This window comes from Globicephala melas, chromosome 18 (assembly GCF_963455315.2).
Source record: "Globicephala melas chromosome 18, mGloMel1.2, whole genome shotgun sequence".
Taxonomy (NCBI): Eukaryota; Metazoa; Chordata; class Mammalia; order Artiodactyla; family Delphinidae; genus Globicephala; species Globicephala melas.
The window spans coordinates 55,284,450-55,306,381 of NC_083331.1; the positions used below are offsets into that span (position 1 = coordinate 55,284,450).

General features: G+C 34.1%; 2 pseudogenes; one reads left to right on the forward strand and one right to left on the reverse strand.

Annotated features, from left to right (window-relative positions):
- LOC115853306 (large ribosomal subunit protein eL8 pseudogene) overlaps nt 1-21,932 on the reverse strand; it is a 52,727-nt pseudogene that overhangs the window by 6,657 nt on the left and 24,138 nt on the right.
- Nucleotides 3,359-3,471, forward strand: LOC115853489 (U6 spliceosomal RNA; annotated as a pseudogene).

Genomic DNA, 21,932 nt, shown 5'->3' on the forward strand with positions numbered 1-21,932 from the left:
ACTGAAAGGCAAATGATCCTAACTAAAATACTATATTTCATGTCTCAAAACAATTACTCCAGCCATTTTTGATATGGGTACTTCTTGATTGGAAAAACAAAAATAATCAGTTATACTGGGGAATATATTTGACTGACGTAAAAATTGAATAGGCAGAAGGGAAATGGTATATAATGTTCCATTATATGCAAGCAGGAATATTCTTATGGAGAAGTGATTGAAAGGGATGAGCGTCGTGGTGAAGATGCTGTACTAATAGGCTGTTTACACCCTCTGTTTTGATATATAGTCATACTAATGTTTACAAAATATAGGCTATAACTTCTCTTTCCTCAATAACCCAAAGATCTTCCCAAGTTGTATTTTCAATGGTCATGTGACACAAGTTATAGAGGTATGTGATCAATGGAGGCTGATTCTTCAAAGATTTAAGACCAATTCCCATAATTCAATCCAAGTTCAAAAGGGAGGGAGAGGATCATAAATAATCAATTAAGTGACTACTAGAAATAGCCCTTAAAGATACATCAACACAAAAATACCTTTCACAATGTGGCATGGGGAAATAAATACACTACATTAGGTGGAAGTAGTTTGAAGTAATTTATGGTTTTTGAAGTCTAGACCAGTTAGATACCAAATTGCAGGATCCTCCACTTTGCTGTGTGAAACTTGGGCAACTTTTTCAACACATTGTGAGAATTTTATCTTTATGTATAAAATGAGGATATAATCCATCATATAGGGTGATTGTGGTTCCTTGAGTAAATGAATGAGAATGCACTGTGTGCCATAAAAATAACATCACTAATTAAAACCATTATTGTTATCATTAGTTCTGCATCTGCCACTAATCAGTGGTAAGAAACTAAGAGTGTGATTTTCTGAAATTCATTTATGTGTAGGAGAAATGATGATGTTGTAATTAATACTGCTAATAATCTGTACCAACTATTGATTATTTTAACGAATGATGTCTTTCTGGTCGTGGAAAATAAATGACCAACATTCAGTTTTTCCCTTAAAGTTATACTAAAAGTTTCTTCTATAAGGAAATATAACATGTTAAAAGTCTAATTTACAAAGGCATTAACTTACAAAATGCTTTTTTATTTGATATTATTTTAACTATTACATGGCTTTATGCCATTTCATGGTTTTGATTAAATCCTGAATCAACAATTTTTAATAGCCTTTGATAAGACTACAAGTTTCCTTAATCCTTGTGAACATTGGAAGATGGGAAAATGTATCCAGCTGGACCTTGCCTCAATGAATTATCTTCTATATAATCAAGCATTAAGTAATCATAATAAAAATATTTAAAGACATATATGTTTGGGGAAAAATGTTTTTTTATACCCATCTTGTAAAGTGAACCTGGAGGGACATTTTCCCCTATCTTGCAGTAGCAAAATAAATAAAATTATGCACAATAATACAAAAACAATGTGGGCAATTTGTGTGTGTATATAACAATTATATTTTTACATTTAAAAATTTTTTGAAATAATCTCAAAGTTAATAAGTGTGGCAAGTACATCACAAATAACTTTTTTCTGAATCATCTAAGAGTAAGCTGCTGACATGATGCCCAATCACTCACAAAAAATTTTTGTGTATATTTCTTCCAATCATGTTCTAGAAAACCACAATGTAAACATGAAGATCAGGAATTGATATTAATATATTACTACCATCTACTCCTGAGACCATTCAAATTTCTCCAGTTATTCTCGTAATATCCATTAAAATAAAGGAGTAAAGTCCAGAATTACACACATGCATTTATTTTCTACGTCATTTTGATTTTATTCATTTGGAACAGTTCTCAGTTTTTCCTTGACTTTCATGACCTTGACACATGGGCATATTAAAAACCAGTTGTTTTTGATAATGCCCTTCTATTTGGGATTATCAAATATCTCATCATAATTCAATTCAGATTAAGTATTTTGGGCAGGTTTAACAAAGAAGTGATGCCGTGTCCTTCCCATCCAATCCTGTAATGGCACACCATTTTAATTTGTCTCATTACTTGTTTAATTATTTTGACTTTGAGCACTTGATTAAGATGACACATACTAGTGTTATCCATTCTAAAGTTTCTCTTTTTTTTCTCTCTTTTATTTTTTTTTCCCTTTATATATATATAAGTACTGGGATGGAGATAGTCTGAGACTTCATCAAACATCTATTCACTAATTTTTATTAGTGTAGACTCATGAGTTCTTATTTTAGTTAATCAGGTGTAATCCATTAATATCATCATTTTGACATTTAAGTTTTTTACAGTGAGGATCTCTTTAAATGGACTTACATATCCTTTGGCATGCACTTATCATTCTTTGAACTCTTCTTTATTTTCTGGCCTAGAAAATACCCCATTGGGATCTCATTTTGTACTTTCCTCACCCCAGTACTAAAATGAGTCATTTCTCAATGGAATTCTAGGTTATTTTAATGGAGAATAGAGTACAGAAAAGATTTTAGTGCTAGGTGTGTTCATTGTTATTGGTATGTCACTTCTCATAGGACCATTGTAGTAGATAGAGCCAGAAATACACACACACACACACACATTTATTTCTATATCCATCTCAATAGGTTAAAATCTCTGAGTTTACAATATCTCTAATTTAAATCCAATAACACAGAGTTGATTTTCATTTTCTCCATTTCTCCGCAGTCTCCTCTTGCATGCCCTTCTCATACTTAGGTATTATATACTAAGCCAGGCTTCAGCCTCCCCAAGAAGATACCCTTCTTACACTGCTCTAAATCCAATACTCTAGCCTGGGCAGCTGCTGTCACCTCTGCCCTCCTGCCCAAGATTGAGTTCTAATCCTGTTCTGGTACCAATAGCCCTTGCTGGGCTGTCTGTTTCCTTTGAACACCATCCTCACTCTACTTACTTAGCCTCTGACTCTGGATTGTGGAGCACCTTGATCCCTTATCAACACAACACACACACACATAAGCACCTGTCTTGCTCATCCCCACCTACTGTTTGTGACTGGAGTAATCAGGAAGGGAAATAGGTGTGGAAAAGGAAGAATAACTACAGTTTATTTCAATATGTTGCATCACATGTTAGAATAACAAAATCCCAGAATGAGCCAAATTTCAAACCTCACAAAAACAAACTCTTGTACATAGCACAAACTCTGTGACATACTGTCTATGACTATTGAACATTTTGAAGAATGGTATCCTAAAAAAGTATCTATTTTAAACTCATTACATGTTCATATTATTGGGTTAAATGTTTATTGTTATCTTAAATAAGTTTCTTGTGTCATAAGATTAAAAACTCAAATTGTTGTTTGATATAAGAAATTTAAAGAGTGTTACAGTAGTGCTCGCTTCAGCAGCACATATACTTAAATTGGAACGATACAGAGAAGATTGGCACTAGCACGGCCCCTGCGTGAGGATGACATGCAAATTCATGCAGCGTTCCATATTTTTTACCAATAGCATTTTTCACAGAACTAGAACAAAAAATTTCACAATTTGTATGGAAACACAAAAGACCCCGAATAACCAAAGCAATCTTGAGAAAGAAAAACGGAGCTGGAGGAGTCAGGCTCCTGGACTTCAGACTATACTACAAAGCTACATTAATCAAGACAGTATGGTAGTGGCACAAAAACAAATATAGATCAGTGGAACAGGATAGAAAGCTCAGAGATAAACCCATGCACCTATGGTCAACTAATCTATGACAAAGGAGGCAAGGATATACAATGGAGAAAAGACAGCCTTTTCAATAAGTGGTGCTGGGAAAACTGGACAGCTACATGTAAAAGAATGAAATTAGAACACCCTCTAGGACCATACACAAAAATAAACTCAAAATGGATAAAAGACCTAAATGTAAGGTCAGACACTATAAAACTCTGAGAGGAAAACATAGGCAGAACACTCTATGACATAAATCACAGCAAGATCCTTTTTGACTCAGCTCCTAGAGAAATGGAAATAAAAACAAAAATTAAAAAAATGGGACCTAATGAAACTTAAAAGCTTTTGCACAGCAAAGGAAACCATAAACAAGATGAGAAGACAACCCTCAGAATGGGAGAAAATATTTGCAAATGAAGCAAATGACAAAGGATTAATCTACAAAATTTACAAGCAGCTCATGGAGCTCAATATCAAAAAACCAAACAACCCAATCCAAAAATGGGCAGAAAACCTAAACAGACATTTCTCCAAAGAAGATATACAGATTGCCCACAAACACATGAAAGAATGCTCAACATCACTAATTATTAGAGAAATGCAAATCAAAACTACAATGAGGTATCACCTCACACCAGTCAGAATGGCCATCATCTGAAATCTACAAACAATAAATGCTGGAGAGGGTGTGGAGAAAAGGGAACCCTCTTGCACTGTTGGTGGGAATGTAAATTGATAAGCCACTATGGAGAACTGTATGGAGGTTCCTTAAAAAACTAAAAATAGAACTACCATATGACCCAGCAATCCCACTACTGGGCATATACCCTGAGAAAACCATAATTCAAAAAGAGTTATGTACCAGTGTTCACTGCAGCTCTATTTACAATAGCGAGGACGTGGAAGCAAACCTAAGTGTCCATTGACAGATGAATGGATAAAGAAGATGTGGCACATATATACAGTCGAATATTACTCAGCCATAAAAAAGAAACGAAATTGAGTTATTTGTAGTGAAGTGGATGGACCTAGAGTCTGTCATACAGAGTGAAGTAAGTCAGAAAGAGAAAAACAGTTACCATATGCTAACACATATATATGGAATCTAAAAAAAAAAAAAAAGATTCTGAAGAACCTAGGGGCAGGACAGGAATAAATACACAGACATAGAGAATGGACTTGAGGACACAGGAAGGGGGAAGGGTAAGCTGGGACAAAGTGAGAGAGTGGCATGGACATATGTATACACTACCAAATGTAAAATTGAAAGCTATTGGGATGCAGTCACATAGCACAGGGAGATCAGCTCGGTGATTTGTGACCACCTAGAGGGGTGGGATGGGGAGGGTGGGAGGGAGATACAAGAGGGAGGAGATATGGGGATATATGTATATGTATGCCTGATTCACTTTGTTATAAAGCAGAAACTAACACACCATTGTAAAGCAACTATACTCCAATAAAGATGTTAAAAAAAAGAGTGTTACAGTAAATCATAAGTTATGTATTAAAGTTATATTTTAATTAATTCACATAAGTTTAATGCTAAAATATTAGTATGAGATATAATCATATGTAAACATATTCTGCTATAAAATATCAAATTAAGAAATAGAGTAAAAAAATCAGTATTATATATATACTGTCAGTGCAGATTGAGTCAAAGGTCTTTCATGACCATGTAACAATATTAGTGAATTTATTTCTGAACTTTATATTCTCTTATACTCATGTATATGTCTATATCAGAACTAGTCTATATGATGTTAAATTGGGTAGACTTGTAAAATAGCTGTTTATACCACAAAACCATTACAATATGCTAAGAATTTTTAAATGGGTAAAGATAATGTGTGGATTAGTAATCGTGGTAGAATAACAATAATGTTGACCAGTGATAAAGATAATTTAAGAAATTGTAATTGACAACAAAATGTTTAGGTTAAATCAAACCACATCCAACCACACTCAGAATAAGCAGTTTTATACTAGGCTTGTATCTACTATAAGATGAGAAAATATAGAAGGCAAAATTGAAAATTTTAAATAGCAACAGTATATAATAGAAAGATACAACACTCAATACAGACATCTTCTGGGGAAACAATTAAGATTCCAAAAGTGAAGTACATAAGAAGGGGACTTGTCCACCTGGATGGTGGATATAAAAATTGTCAAGGAGGGGAAAGGGAAGCTGAGACGAAGTGAGAGAGTAGCATTTGATAAATTTTACATTTACCAAATGTAAAATTGATGGCTAGTGGGAAGCTGCTGCATAGCACAGGGAGATCAGCTCGATGCTTTGTGATGACCTAGAGGGGTGGAATAGGGAGTTTGGGAGGGAGGCTCAAGAGGGAGGGGATATGGGGATATATGTATACATATAGCTGATTCACTTTGTTCTACAGCAGAAACTAACACAACATTGTAAATTAATTATACTCCAATAAAGATGTAAAAAAAATAAAATTGCCAAGAAAGACGTGAAAGTTTTGGCTTTGGTGCTATGGTTCATTAAACATATCTGAAGTCTCAGCTGATTTAATATGAAAACCCTAGCTCTCTATGTCTTATGGTAAAATCATACCTGCAGTGGGGGAAACTAAGAATTATGAACTTCAAGTTATGAATAAAATTATACAAAATATTGCACACCCATTAATTAATATAAATAATAAAATCTGACAGAATTAAGTGTTAGAATCTGACTCCAGATGCTACATAACTGGTAGGATTTTAAGTGGCTTCTATTTCTGAAGGTTGAAAATGCCACATACCCTACAACCCAGAAATTCTGTTTGCCAGTATATACCAAGGGGAAACTTTGCCATATGTACTCTGGGATACATTTCCAAGAATGCTCAGAGCACTACTTTTCATAACAAATTTCAGAAAACAAACTTGATTTCACTGGTGGGAAAATGGATGTATGAGCAAGACAGAATATTATGTGGCTGAAAATGATTGAATTAGGGTAAACACAATAATATAGATAAATCATAGAAATGTAATAGTAACTGGAAAAACAAATGACCCAGGAATGTGCATAAAGAGTGATATCCACTTTCTAAGTTAAAAAAAATAATAATGTGTGAGTGTGGGTGTGTATCTGTGTGTGTGTGTGCATATGTCGTTTTTAATAACACAATAGACGCTTTAAAACTGTATAACAATGATTGTGAGATTCAGGATGGTTTCTCAGATGAAATGCTGGGGGATAATGGTGCCCATGGAGCAAACAGGTCAAATTTCCCAGTAGATTTACTGGCATTTATTAACTAATGAAAACAAGATAACCAATGTGAGAAAATAAATATAAAAAGACCATGCAAGAATTTAAAAGATTGCAATAATTCTAATTCTATGTAACTATGTTTAAAAAAAAGTATACGCATTTGTGTTAGAACATTTGTAACAAATGCAGTCTCAGAGTACTAATCAGGTTTTTAATAGTAGCTTTGTTTTTATCTTCAGTGTTTAAAAATTAAAAGTTTTTAAGAAAATCTGAAGTATCTTAATGTGAAGAATGTTTAACTAAGTCATCAATCAATTTTAAATTTTGGAGGAAATGTAATTTCTGAAACTAAAGCACATGCTTTAATAATTATTTAAGCAGAATGGGTGTTGGGTTTGAGTGGAGTTAGTAGGGCATCCATGCAGAGATAAGTGGCAGTGACTGCAGTGTGAAGTGTGAGGGGGAGAGAAGTGAATCAGTGCAGGAGTGCAAACTGGCCTGGGGTTATTGCTGAATTGGTGATTCCACATAGGAAGTTAGGGGTACAAGTTCAGCAATGAGGTGTTAGTGTCCAGTTAGTTTGAAGAAGGAGGCTTCCATGCATTTTCCAAGCTGGAGTTGATGAGGAGAGAATTTGCATTGTAGAAGACATGACTTGTTGTGGGATGTCACAGTTCAAGGAGAGTCAGGTGTTTAGATAGTGGTGGTGGAGTGGCAGAATCCCAACAAGAACCCAAATACATTGAGCAGGGTGTCCACACACAGTGCCAGCGCTTGCTTACATACTGAGAAACTAATCAAATAAGTAAACACACTGAGAAAAGCAGGAGATTGGTTACTCCTTGTCTGAAAAGGGAGATACTTACAAACATGGAATTTGAGAAATCAGTGTGCTCATTGATTTTGATAGATGATAGAGGTAGAGAGATAGACAGATGATAGATGATAGATAGGTAGATAGATAGCTCTGTGTGTGTGTGCACGCGCACGTGCGCACATGCACTTATACATGTGTGGGAAGCTTGCTCTGTCCACTGTCAGGGCATGGGTGCAGCAACATTCAAATAACAATGAAAACATCAAGGTCTAGATCTTTGTTTCCAAATATAATCCTCCACAGTTGTCTAGAAACGAGGATTCCTTGAGGAAATTACAGGTTTCTGTGCTAGGGGAGGGAAAGTACAAGGTGAGACTGGAATATGTTTTGTACCAGACAGTAAGAACTCAAAGAATGATTGGGACATGATAAAAATCACAAAAGCCAGCTTAAAGAATTTTCATGGACAAATATGGGGCACTTTGAGCATCAAAATAATAATGCGAATGGATTAAAACTCACTAAATACAAAAGGAATCTATGAGTCCATCGCAATATGAATAAGTGAACTCTGCTTCAGTAATATGGCTGATTGTCTGAGTACCTGGAGTACAAGAAATTACATAGGGTGAGTTAGCTGCTTCCTCAGACCTGAAAACATAACATTCGGTCAAAATATAAGTGCACTACAGATATGAATTAAGATATTTCTGTTTTAATAATGCTGTAATGGAGACAGAATTAGGAGTTATCTACAGTCTTGTGAAGTTCTCAGGGCTATTTTAATTTACAGAACCATTAAGTTTTGTTACACACCAGAAATATCTTGAAGGGAAAGAAATGTTACTATGTGTCACTGTTACCTTTCAAAGTGACCAGCCTTATGTGAAAATTGTTACATTAATGTGGTTGACTTGCTTTGGTGACCATGAAACAGGCCTCCTAATATTAGCACTCTTATGTGGTCCCTTCTCAAATTAATTCTAGACTGGCCTGTGAGTACTTTAAATATAAGTATAAAATATACTGAAGTATTTATAAATAGATTGTGGTATATAATACCTGCAAATTTCTATTACATGATTAAAAACCAAAAAAATGTGTGTGTGTTTGGGGAGGGTGATATAGATAAACAAATGACCAAAATGTGAGTGTGGGTAACAGGAGTTCTGTGTTCTATTCTGCAATTTGTCTATAATTATGAAAACATACTAAGATAAAAAATAATGAAATCAATGTTTATTTAATAATTTTTATTGAGTGGAAGATTTTTCAGAGACAGTTTACACAAATTAAAGGCATTAAGTAATGGACAGGTGTATACAATTAAGGTCTTTTGGCAGAAAGCATCACTTCTAGATTGTAGCTGAGCTGAAAATAAACCTCTGCTGAGCATTTCCTGAATTATGGGTCTAAAACATTCTCCTTAGCTCTGGCAACTTGGTGTTTTACTCATGCTGTCTTATAACTTGTGCAGACTGAAAAATGATATTTCATATCATTACTCCCCTGCTTCATCCAGCCACTGAGAAGAGAATGTTGAGTTTGATAGGTGTTCAAATAAATGCAAATTGGCCCTCAAACAATCACTCGCCTACCTGATTTTTAAAAAATCATACATATTTGAAAGATCCAAAATGATGCAACTGAGCTTCTTGGTATTATATAAAGTAAAACTCATGTGAAAACTGAACACAAGCTCTCAGAATTATAAATGATGTACTTTATCCATCCAAGCTAATATGTGGATAACCATTCATTGTCAAATAATCCCTTTTCCTCAATATTGAGTTTTCTATTGCTTGTTGAACTTTTCACCTCCATTACTCACTTAAGGGTTTCATTAATATTAGTTCATCTCATTTTGTTTTTATTCCCGTATTAAACACAGAGATGGAAAAATAAAGCCTTATATTAAGCACTGACAAAAAAAAGGTATTTAATTGCCTCCGGTTCTTTCTCAGCCTCAACAAGGCCATTTTCAAATACAGAAATATTGTTTATCATTTTTAATGCTGACTTGAGATTTGCAAATAGAAAAGAATTTATGCATCTGCTATCCTTGCAGTGGAAAAAATGAGAACAGTACACATTTACACAGATAGGCAATTGGAAAATATAATAATAAAAGTTTGTGTGTATTTTTAGAATCAGAAGTCAAACTTTAAAGTTTTAAGGAGTCATTGCCTAAAAAGTGATAAGCCAAATATTTTACAGGATATGTTTAATAGAGCTATGAAACCTATTGTTATACTGTGCCATGTTTGTGTACCTGAAAGGAGTTTCAATGAAACATGCCAAATGTTACTTTTAGTCAGCATGATCAGAATAGTCTGTTTAATAATGGTACTGGTGAGTCATATACTTCCAGGTTTCTATTAAATTGAGCCATCATAGACTTTGCTATTATAACAATAGCCAGTACCTCGGGATTTAGACAATTTAAAACAGGAAGAGTTATACAACAAGAAATACCAAACCTTGAAATTGAAAGTCAGCATCTTGTAGCGATAAGTTTTACTTGGAGAGTGCATACTAGAACAAAACTATTTTAAAACATAGTAATTATCTATGTGAGGATTTTATTTTATATTACTTTTTTGTGTTAAGATATTAACATGATTCCAGAATTTTAAAATTATATATTAAAAATATTTTTAAGGATGTACCTCACCCTCAATCTTTTCAACTCTCTTCCCACTTACCCTGGAGGTAACCAATTTAATAAGTTTCTGGTTTATCCTTCCTGTATTTCTTTTTGCAAAAACATGAAGATAAATGAATGTTTTCTTATTTCACTTTTCTTTTAACATAAAATGCAGGACACTATGCTCTTTTCTTGCACTCTTTTACAAATAATGTTGCAAAAAATAACCTTGTGCAGATGTATTTTTCAATTGTTGGAGATTATTGGATTGAATGTTGAAGCATGTACAATTTTGTTAGATGTAGTCAAATTCATATTCATGAGGTTAAAACATTTTGCATTTCCAAAGCAATGAATGAGAGTGCTTGGTTCCAAACTTAAAATATTATCAAGCTTTTATTTTTGGTCATTATAACTGATGAGAAATAGTTGCTCAGGATTCTTTTAATTTTTATTTTACTTATGATGTGTGAGGTTGAATATCTTTTCAAAGTTTACAGGCAATTTTCACACCTTTTAAAATAATTATTTGTTTATGTCTTTCCATTTTTTCTGTAAAGTTTTGTGTTGTTCTATTTATACATATTTATGCAAGTATGCTATTATTGACATTGACTCTTTATTTGTATTAAAGTTGCAAGTGTGTATTTACTGTTTGTCATTTTTCTTTTGACTTTTCTTCTTACATTTTTTTATACCAAAATTTCAAAAATCTAATTCCACTGTAGAAAAAAGTGTATTCTCTATTACCATGTGGCAAAGTTTTACCTGTTTCCATATGATCTAAAAATTGATTACACTCTAGCATTTTTTCTATATTCTACTTTTTAAAAAATATTTATTTATTTATTTGGCTGTGCTGGGTCTTAGTTGTGGCACAAGGGATCTTCGTTTCTTTGTGCAGGGTCTTTTTTAGTTGCAGCATGTGAGCTCTTCAGTTGTGGCATACGGGATCCAGTTCCCTGACCAGGGATTGAACCCAGGCCCCCTGCATTGGGAGCTTCGAGTCTTAACCTCTGGACCACCAGGGAAGTCCCTATTTCTAAGTTTTTTGGTCCATTTTTTTTTACCTCACTTTTACTGAGAGTAGTGTGTTAACCCTTCTGATATTTTTATGCTTCTGTCTCTTTTGTCCCCTCTTTCTGCTCTAGTAAGTTTATTGCAGTATTATTTGGTGCATATGTATTCATATGTGTGGTACTATATTGTGGATTGTGGCTTTTAGCATTCAAAAACACATCTTAGAATAGTTAATCCTATTTATTATATTTTGCCTGATATTCTAATAGCAATGCCTATTTTTCTCCTTGTTTTTACTTGTGTTTTTTTATTTATTCATTTTTAAAAACACTTTGTTTTAAGTGAGTCCCTGGGAAACAGCATTTAGTATGTTCTTTCTCTGTAAGGCAATTTGAATTTCTTAAATAGGTGATTTGACCCTCATGTTTATTCACAAAACTGATATATTTGATCTCACATCTGTCAAACTACTCCTCAATATAATACTATGTTTCCAAATGCTATATTTCCTGTGTTTTCTTCTTCACAAGATATGATTTTCTTCCTTTGTTAAAATTTCCTTTAAGTTTATGAATGCTTGTATGTTAAGTATATCAGTTGACTTTGAATGTATGCCATTTTAACATCTGTAAGTCACCTGTTTCTTATTAATCTTTTTATTAGCTTGTTTCTCAGTTTTTTATTTACATACTTTGCCTTATATTTTGTCTATATTAGAATCAATAAACTAGTGTTCTTTCCTCTTTCATCACTTATCTTCTCATATTTGAGTTACATTATTTCTACTTTGTTAGTAAATATAACTTGTAAATGGTTATTATTCTATCCTCATTCCCACCTTCAATTACAACTTGGATTTACAATTAAATTCTATTCATTGTTCATTTTCCTAAAATTTTATCATTCTTTAATAAAGCTCACCATTTCTAGAATCTTCCAAAAGTACAGTATTGGCTGCTATCTTGCATGTTAAAAAACTTTTTCTCTGGCCTTGATACTGGAAGAGCAGCCTATATAGGCAAAAAATTCTTTGTTCATAATTTAATTCCTTGATTTTCTTGAAGCTGCCCATACACTTTTGTTTCACTATGTATGTGGCTCTAGAGATGTTTGATGCAAGTCCAATTTTCAGGTTTTTGCAAGTAACTTGTTTTTTCTTTACATGAGGCCCTATGGACTTTGTTTTTCTAAATGTTATTCTATATGCAGATATATCTTGAAATTGCTTTCTAAACCAATTTTCTTAGATATCCTAAAAATCCTTCAATATTAAGATTCAGGTTGTTTTTACATTTGGACTTTTTTTCTTGTAATTTTAAATACTAGTTTAGTTCAGTTTTTGTTTTTCCTTCAGAGCCTCCAATTATATATATATACTAGATGTCCTTTGCCTTACTGACACCTCAACCATTTTTTCTAGCACCTTTTTTACTTCTTCTTTTATAGTCTATTTTTTATTCTATCGTTGGTTTGACTAACTTTCTTCAGTAATCATTGTTAAATTTCCATTTGATATTAATGCACCTTGTGTATCTTGCAATTAAATGTTAATTTCTGTGATGGTTTTTACTTCTTCCATTTCTTTCCTCAATTCTATAATCTTCTTTTTCTCCTCTTTTATTTTGAACATTTGTGTTTTCTGGTTTTGGATTTGTGATTCAAGATGGTTTTACATAATTCTAAATGTTTTGTAGAAAATAATCAGGAACGTTTTTATTAATTTTCTTCTTTGTACTTTCTGTTGCATTTTATTTGGGTGGGGGGAAGAGCATTTCATTAAGCCATGTTTTTATTCTCATTTTCTGTTTGTTTGTTTGGTTTCCCTTTCTAATAGAAAATTTTAAAATATTTAGACTGGGATTTCCCTTGCGGTCCAGTGGTTAAGTCTCCATGCTTCCACTGCAGGGGGCATGGTTTATCTCTGGTCGGGGAACTAAGATCCCACATGCCGCATGGTGTGGCCAAAAAAAAAAATTTAGGCTGCTTTTTTCTATTTATTTCATATGTATTTATTTCACAAATTTGGAGTGAATTCCTAGTTCAAGAATGCTTTTTCTGCCAGTGTAGTAAAGAATAATTTCTTTAATGGATGCCTTTATTCTTCTGGGGGTTTAGGAGAAGGATTATGTGGCTTCAGTGTCTTTTGCTGTTGTCCTTTTTTGTTTTGCACAACATAAATTTGCAACGCTTGCTTTATTTTGTTATATCACCCTATATCTAAAGAGTACCTGTCCCTTCCTTTTCACATTCTTTTTCCCCAGAGCAATGTCTTGAAAAGCTGCCACCTCAGGTCACACATTTTAACTTCTCTCCCTGTAGTCTCTGCTCTGATATGCCCAAATTCTTTTTAAATGTTTTCAAACTTAGTATTGACATTTTTCTCTAAAAGTGATTTTAGAACAATCTTAGGCTCCCTGCTAATTCCTATTTTCTTTATTTCACATTTTTTTTTCTAGATTTCTCATAATCTCCTTAAAAGTGTAATGACAGGTGACTCTGCTGTACTTGGTTTTCTGGAATATTTAAATATAAGTATTTTGAAATTTGCAACTATCTCTGTCATCTGTCTTTATTGTGGGCATTTGTGTGTGTGTGTGCATCTTTATTTATCTTTCTTTTAAAGTTTTTCTTCTTTTTTTGAAGAAACCTTCAGATTACCATTGGTTATCAAAACTCCCCTCATTCCATTAATGATTTTGAGAAAAATTATGATGGACTTCATTCCAATTCAAGATACACAATTTTCAAAGATAGAAAATTATGTATAAGTTTTAAAATTCTGAAATAATTGTATGTAGGGATAAACAATAACTGGTGCTGTGTGATTTAATTTTTTACATAATGTAACGTTGTAGAGGTTTTCATAATTATTATTTTTTTTTCATTTTTCCTGTACCAATTTGTCAGTGTTTCATACATTTTTGCTTTTTATGGTTATCTCGCATTAAAACTGCATGAAAATACAAAATTTAAGCACAAAATCTGTTTTAGGGTCAAATAAAACCTAAATACAAGCTCCAAGAGTTTAAAATGTTAAGCATATTTGCCCAACATATTGAATTGTTCTAAAGATGCCAAATCTTCACCCTTTCTGCATGAAATACATACATGAATTAAATGTTCTCTGTTTACCAATAGATGTTGAATATGGCTTTGATACGCTTTTTTCTTTTAGTGTTTTGATGTAATGGTAAGTCATTATATCAAAACACACAAAGCTACAAAACCCTGTTGTCTAAAAAAGGTGGATGACAATTCAAGAGCTATTTTGAAAATTTTTTACGAAATTAGACACATCAAATAATTATTGAAATACAACTATGTTCCTGTATTAAACAGGAAGAAATAGAATTGAAAGAAACCAGGAAACTCATCTGTCAGGTAACAGTAAAGAAAGAGAGCCTAGAAAAATATGGAAAGAACAAGACAAAAAAGCAGGAGGAGTGGGAAGAGGAGAGGAGGAACAACAACGATAACAACAAGAAACAACCACATATAAATAGAGAAACCATACTGCAGAGACTGAAATCAGGCTAGGAAAGCTTGGGACAAAATGTAACATTATCTGGAAAACCTACCATACTAGATGAGATACTGTTGTATTACTTTTACATGGTTAATCATTTTTACCAAATCTTCAGTTAGGAGTGATTGAAATTAATATTAATATTAGGTAACGATAGTTACACGTAAGCCAAGAAATGAGCTCCCGATGGCCAAATCTGAAACAACTAAATAAATAAAGTAGTATTGGATTATAAGGTAAAGTGGAACTAGATATTTATATGTCCATATAGGTGTAACATATTATTGAATAAATAAATAAGGGATGCTATGGATTGAATTGTGTCCCTCCCTAAAGTCATATATTTAAAGCCCTAACCTCCATTGTGATTGTAGTTGGAGATTGGACTTTTGGGAGGTAAAGATTAAGTGGGATAAAAAAAAATGGCCCCTAATCCAATAGGATTGGTGGTCTTAAAGGAACAGGAAGAAAGAGAGATCCCCCCACTCTTCCAGCACGCAAAAAGGAAATGCTGGGGCTTCCCTGGTGGCGCAGTGGTTGAGAGTCCGCCTGCCGATTCAGGGGACACGGGTTCGTGCCCCGGTCCGGGAAGATCCCACATGCCGCGGAGCGGCTGGGCCTGTGAGCGATGGCCGATGAGCCTGCACGTCCGGAGCGTGTGCTCCGCAACGGGAGAGGACACAACAGTGAGAGGCCTACGTACCGCAAAAAAAAAAAAAGAGGAAATGCCACATGAATAGAATAATAAGAAGGTGGTCATTACAAGCCAGGAAAAGAGTCTTCCTTCACTAGGAATTGAATCCTAGAACTGTGAGAAATAAATGTCTGCTGTTTAAGCCACCCAGTCTATGGCATTTTGTTATGGCAACCCAAACAGACTAAAACACGCACTGAATAAAATCCCTGTCCTTACGTCAAGTGGGGGAAACTAATGTTTTAAAAAATTTCAATCTTTCTGTCACTCTCCCTCTCTCAAGATACATAATCTCACTCACAATACATAATTCCAGTCTAATAATGAGAATAATATCAAATTCCACTAGAGAGCATCCTACAAAATACTTGACAAAAACTCCTCAAAATTGTCCACGTTATGGAACAAGGAATGTCTGAAAAGCTGTCATAACCAAGCGGAATGTAAGGAGATATTAGAACAGATGTAATGTGGTATCCTGGTTAATATCCTGGGGCAGAAAAAGGACATCAGATAAAACTGAAGGAAATCTGAATAAAGTATGAAATGTTTTAATAATAATGTATCAATATGGTTTACTAATTGTAACAAATGTCCCATACTATATTAAGATATTTATTATAGGGGAAATGATATATATGGGAACTCCCTGTAAAATCTTCACAATATTTCTAAAGTCTAAAGCTGTTTTCATAAATAAAGCTTATTTTTTTAAGTAGACTACTGTTCAGTAATATTTGCTATTCAGTTAAGTTCCTAAACACAGTTACTTTGTTTTCCAGTGGGCACATACCAAAGAAAAAAAATGCTCACCACAGGAGTATAAGATACTTTTTCAGGTATCTGTCTTGCCTTGGTCTTGCAAGATGTTTCTGCTTTTCAGTGTATAGTGTCATTTTGATGTCGACATTAAACAATCATCATATCTGGAGTAGCTGTGAAAAAGGAATTTAACAAAGAGTGAATAAGTATGTGGTGTGTGTGTGTGTGTGTGTGTGTGTGTGTAAGGGGGGATATTAGTAGTATGAGGCATAGATGAGAAATCCATGGATCCATGACATAGATCTTATGGGGTACATCTCTCAAAAGAAGGTGCTCATAGTATAAATGTAATTAACTTTCAGATCCTTGAATTAAAAAGAGATAGGTCAAGATGAGAGAAAAGAGTAATATTGTAGGGCAGAAAACTTTAAAAGATGTATTTCAGAAAGCTGTAACAGGAAAAAAAATCTTAAGAACCAATGGAAAGTGCTGCCATTGTCATATGGTTTCACAATTTCTATTTGTGGAAAGTTGGGATGCAAAAATCAGTTGAAACTAAAGAAGAAATATGAACCTTAAATGGTTCTGAACCTGTTTGTGTGTCAGCCCTCCAACATCTATGTGTTTCTGGATAGTAATACTTTCTAGATAATGACTATTGTAAAATCATTAGTTATCTTCCCTGAGCCATCTTTATGGCATAGATGTAATGGTCTACAGACCATGAAGTCAAAGTGTCTATGGGATCATCCAGGAATACTTGGAATAAAACATGCACTAGATAAGGATTCTCATTAAGAACACAGATGGAATTCGTGAAGTACACATTGAACATAAACCAGTTTTTCACTCAAAATAAAATTATCGAAGTTTCAAAAAAATTTGTTCCAAGTAATATTATCTACAGGTAGTAACTTCCAAGTTTTAAAACATTTAAAGATACTTAAAACACACACACAATGAATTTTTACCTGGAAAAATTAAAGGAGGTAAAACCCGTAGCAACACCATAAATATTCAGTTATACTGTTTAAGTTACACAATGCTTACACACATTTCAATCCAAAAAATATTCTAAAACAAGAATCCAATTTTTACTGCCCTGGTGTATACCATTATAAAAAAAATGGGTCTTTTAATAATGAAAACATAAAATCATCACACTAGATACTAAAATTCTATGGCTAGAATGGCCCTAGACATAACATTTCCTGAGTATAAGTTTGAAAAAATGAAGTGATTGAAAGTCATTAACTGTTAAAAATATATATAAACAATCTGTGGATGTGATAATTTGGCCAGTCCTTGCCTCCTTTCTGAAACTTAAGGTGTATTTTAAAACATTATCCAAATTTAATTTTCTTGTACTTACTTTACTTATAAACATGTTTCCAGGACCCCAAAAATACTTTAATTATATTTAAAGAAGTCAGAATCTGATATTAATACTATATTAACTTGAATTTTTGCAACAGAAGAGCCAAGTAAGACGAGGGGTAGAAAGCACTATCCATACAATCTGTGCACTGTAGGTGGTGATCACGGGCTAAGTAGAGTGGAGGAGAAATGTCCTGCTTATAAGAATGCAAAGCTGGACTCAACTGGCTGTAGACAATGCCACGTCACAGTGCTGCTATCCAAGATGTACAACGCCATAGCCTTCCATTTGGAAACTGGTCTTTGGGTGGGTTTAATCATGGAAGTGGGAACAATTGCCTTTTGTTTTATTGTATAGGATGAAGACTACTCTAAGAGGAAAAGAAATCTAAAGTTTGACAAAGAAATGATGTACCCTTCTTATAAAAGAAGGCACCTCATGAGGAGAAGCTACATATAAAGCTACGACTTTAGCACTAGTTTTAAAAACACTCCAGCTTTTATTAGCCTCAAGCTTAAGTGTTATCCAGGCAGCACTCAACTGCAGCCTCCACTTTCCCTTGTGGGTTTTTTTTTTTTTTTTTTCCTCAAATGCTTTCCTTCTCTTGTCATCCCAGTAGGCTAGAGAATAAGATAAATGGCTAAAAAACAAAGAATGCTAATTTGGTGTGAATGCAGAGTCTGCACTTTAGAGATCAGGGCATCACAACTTTGAACACTAAGTGTGCCATGCTGAACCTGATTTTGTTTCAGGATATGTCCTTATAAGTTAACTGATTTTTTAAAATGAGAGAGCTTTGCAAAGCCCATTATGTGTATCAGCTTAGGAGGTATTTTGAATTTCAAATAAGTGTTTTTTTGTTAGTCCACATTTGCAAGGAGTCTTTGGAAACAAACTCCATATTTGAGTTGGGAACTGCTTATAATACTATTTCCTTAGTAAAGACAAGGGCTTTGATAAAGATATGTGGAGTGAATAAATGTATATGCATTGAATTGGTAAACGTGCATTTGTAACTTTGATTTCAGTCTATAAAATGCAATTCAAATAAAGCTGGAGGAGGTTTGACCATTTTGTTGCCCTCTATGAAATTGATAACAATTTAGATTAGACAATTTGCTTTTGTTTGTAGACCAGCAAATGCACACTTACCATTACAATAAAAATTTTAAAATAATGAATCTGGAAAACAAAGAAAATAGCACTTCCTAAGAGCTAAGAGATTATTCTGTTGTTTTCATCATTTAATTTGCATAGTAGCTAGCAAAATGAAAACTATTGCTTCAATGAAATTTACAGTAAGTAAATTAGAATGCAAAATAAGGGAAATAGAATCTTTTAAGAAAACTTCAGAAATACGTTGTCAAAATCAAGGAGTTATGCAAAATAACGCTGAGGTTTGTGATGCAATATCTTACCACGCAGTAGGTCTCAACTTCAATTTAACAATTCTCATTCTTCTCATCCTCTTTCTATTAAAACAGGAAATTGCAAAAAGATGGGCTATGTTTTCTTTTGAATATTTCTTATTCCTAAATAGATGCAATGTTTACCTGAATTCAAACTTAGAAATACCTAGTATTCATACTTGGTCCTGATGCTAATCCCTTTTTGTGACTATTTAAAGTTTATTTTTAGGGACTTCCTGGGAGGTCCAGTGGTTAAGACTCCACACTTCCACTGCAGGGGGCATGGGTTTGATCCCTCGTTGGGGACTAGATCCCACATGCCACACGGTGCAGCCAAAATAAATAAATAAAAATTTTATTTCTATACATATAAGTCCACATAATATAATAAGACAGAAATATTTGTACTTAGGCATGAAAAAAGGGCTGAAAATTGAATGAGTCCAAATACATAAAGCTAGTTAACTGTTGGATTTGTGATGATGTTGGTGATCCTGCAGTTCTTTCTGCCCATCACAGACTTCTCTCTGATTTCTAATACCTCAGTTTCTCTTGAGCAGGCTCACTGGATAAACACTTCTGGGGAAGTAGAGACACAGGTACATGAAGTACATAGACAGGCCTACTGGCTTAAAGAGGAACATTTCTTGACTTATTTGATTCTAACTGGTTTGGGTCATGGGGTCTCTTGGCTCAGGAGTGCTCCCCAAACCATGAGTGTTTTGTTATTTTTTATTTATTTATTTATTTTTGCGGTACGCGGGCCTCTCATTGTTGTGGACTCTCCTGTTGCGGAGCACAGGCTCCGGACGCGCAGGCTCAGCGGCCATGGCTCATGGGCCTAGGCGCCCCGCGGCATGTGGGATCTTCCTGGACCGTGGCACGAACCCGTGTCCCCTGCATCGGCAGGCAGACTCTCAACCACTGCGCCACCAGGGAAGCCCATGAGTGTTGTTTTGTTGTTAATAATTGTCTCCCTAATACACTGTATTCTCTTAAAAGTTATAAATGCATGTGGGCAGTCATTGACCAGCTGACAAATGGTCTATCTCCAACTGGGACGACAAAAGAAAACACAAAAATGTAACCTGCTCCAAGAATATGAGCCTGACATTGTCTCTTGTGGATACAATGCTGAGACCCAAAGAGGCAATGGTAACTAAGACCAGGTATCTTTGATCAAGCATCTTGAATAGTCAAGAGGATGATCAAAGGGGGGACATTTGAAATAGATTTCTAGATCCCCAAAAGAGCCACTCCTGCCCAGGATGCCACATCACCAAACTGAAAGTTGGATATCTTTCCTATCCCTATAAATGCTCTGCTTGTCCAGAAACACTGTATATCCAGTCAGCGAATCCCTAAACTCCAAGCCAGCTCTGGGCCTTCTCATCCCAAACAAGGCTGGCTATGTAGCCCCAGCCAATCAACTATTTTCTATTTGTCTCTTTCTTGCTTTTTATTCTTTATTCTATAAAAGCTTCCTGCTTTGTGCCATTTACTGTTCTCTGAAAAGACACTCTCCACTTCATAAAGTAATTAAAGTTTGTTTGTATAACCTAAATTGTCTTCTTTAATCATTTTTAACATTAGGCATGATAATCAGAAGAAAATGCAAATTCAAGAAGGGCAAAATCTCTTCTTTGTATTAAAGAGCTAAACCTGGGAGGAAGGGAAAGGACTATAATCATAGAAGAAAAATATTTGAATGAGTAGGTGGTTTCATTTTGGTATAAATAACTTGAAGGCAGCATACTAGGTTCAGAGTTTTAATTTACAGTTTTGACCTTTCTGACTAGCTAAGCTCCTCTTGTTGAATATCTCAAGTTCTTCATGATACACTGAGGAACATGTTATCACTTCACTGTTTTCATAATTTTTTTTTTGTTCGGTGTCTGTCTCCAGCATAAAAATTTAAGTTCCAGGAGGGCAGTGAACGTGTCTTTATAGTTCATTACTATAATCCTAGTACTAGAGGAAGTGTCTAGAACATAAGAGAAAAAAAAAAAAAGCTCAACAAATAGTCATTGAATACTAAATGAATTAATTTCTGAATGAATACAATAGTAGTTATAGCACATCACTGGGCAGTGGAATTGCAGGTATTAGCTCAAAATACTGCTCAGCCCAAACCAACCAATACAAATTAGGGATCAATAAAATCAGAAAATGCAAATATCAAAGAGATACCACTACATACCTATAAGAATGGCTAAAATCCAGAACACTGACAACACCAAATGCTGAGGAGGATTGAAGCAACAGGAACTCTCATTTATTGCTGGTGGGAACACAAAATGGTACATCCCCTTTGAAAGACAGTTTGGTAGTTTCTTATAAAGCTAAACATACTCTTATCATACGAATCAGCAATCATGCACCTTGGTATTTATCCAACAGTGTTAAAAACTTCTGTCTAAACAAAAACCTGCACATAGATGTTTATTGCAGCTTTATTCATAATTGCCAAAACTTGGAAGCAACCAAGATGTCCCTCAGTCAGTAAATGGATAAATAGTGGCACATCTAGACAATGGAATATTATTTAGCACTTAAATGAATTGAGCTACCAAACCACGAAAGGACATGCGGAAACTTAAAAGCATTTACCAAGTGAAAGAGGCCAATATGAAAAGGCTGCAAGTGTATGATTCCATATATATATATATATATATATATATATATATATATATATGGAATTTGAAGTAGATTATCCTTTGGCCTAGATTAATTTATTAAAATTAATCTATTTGAAGT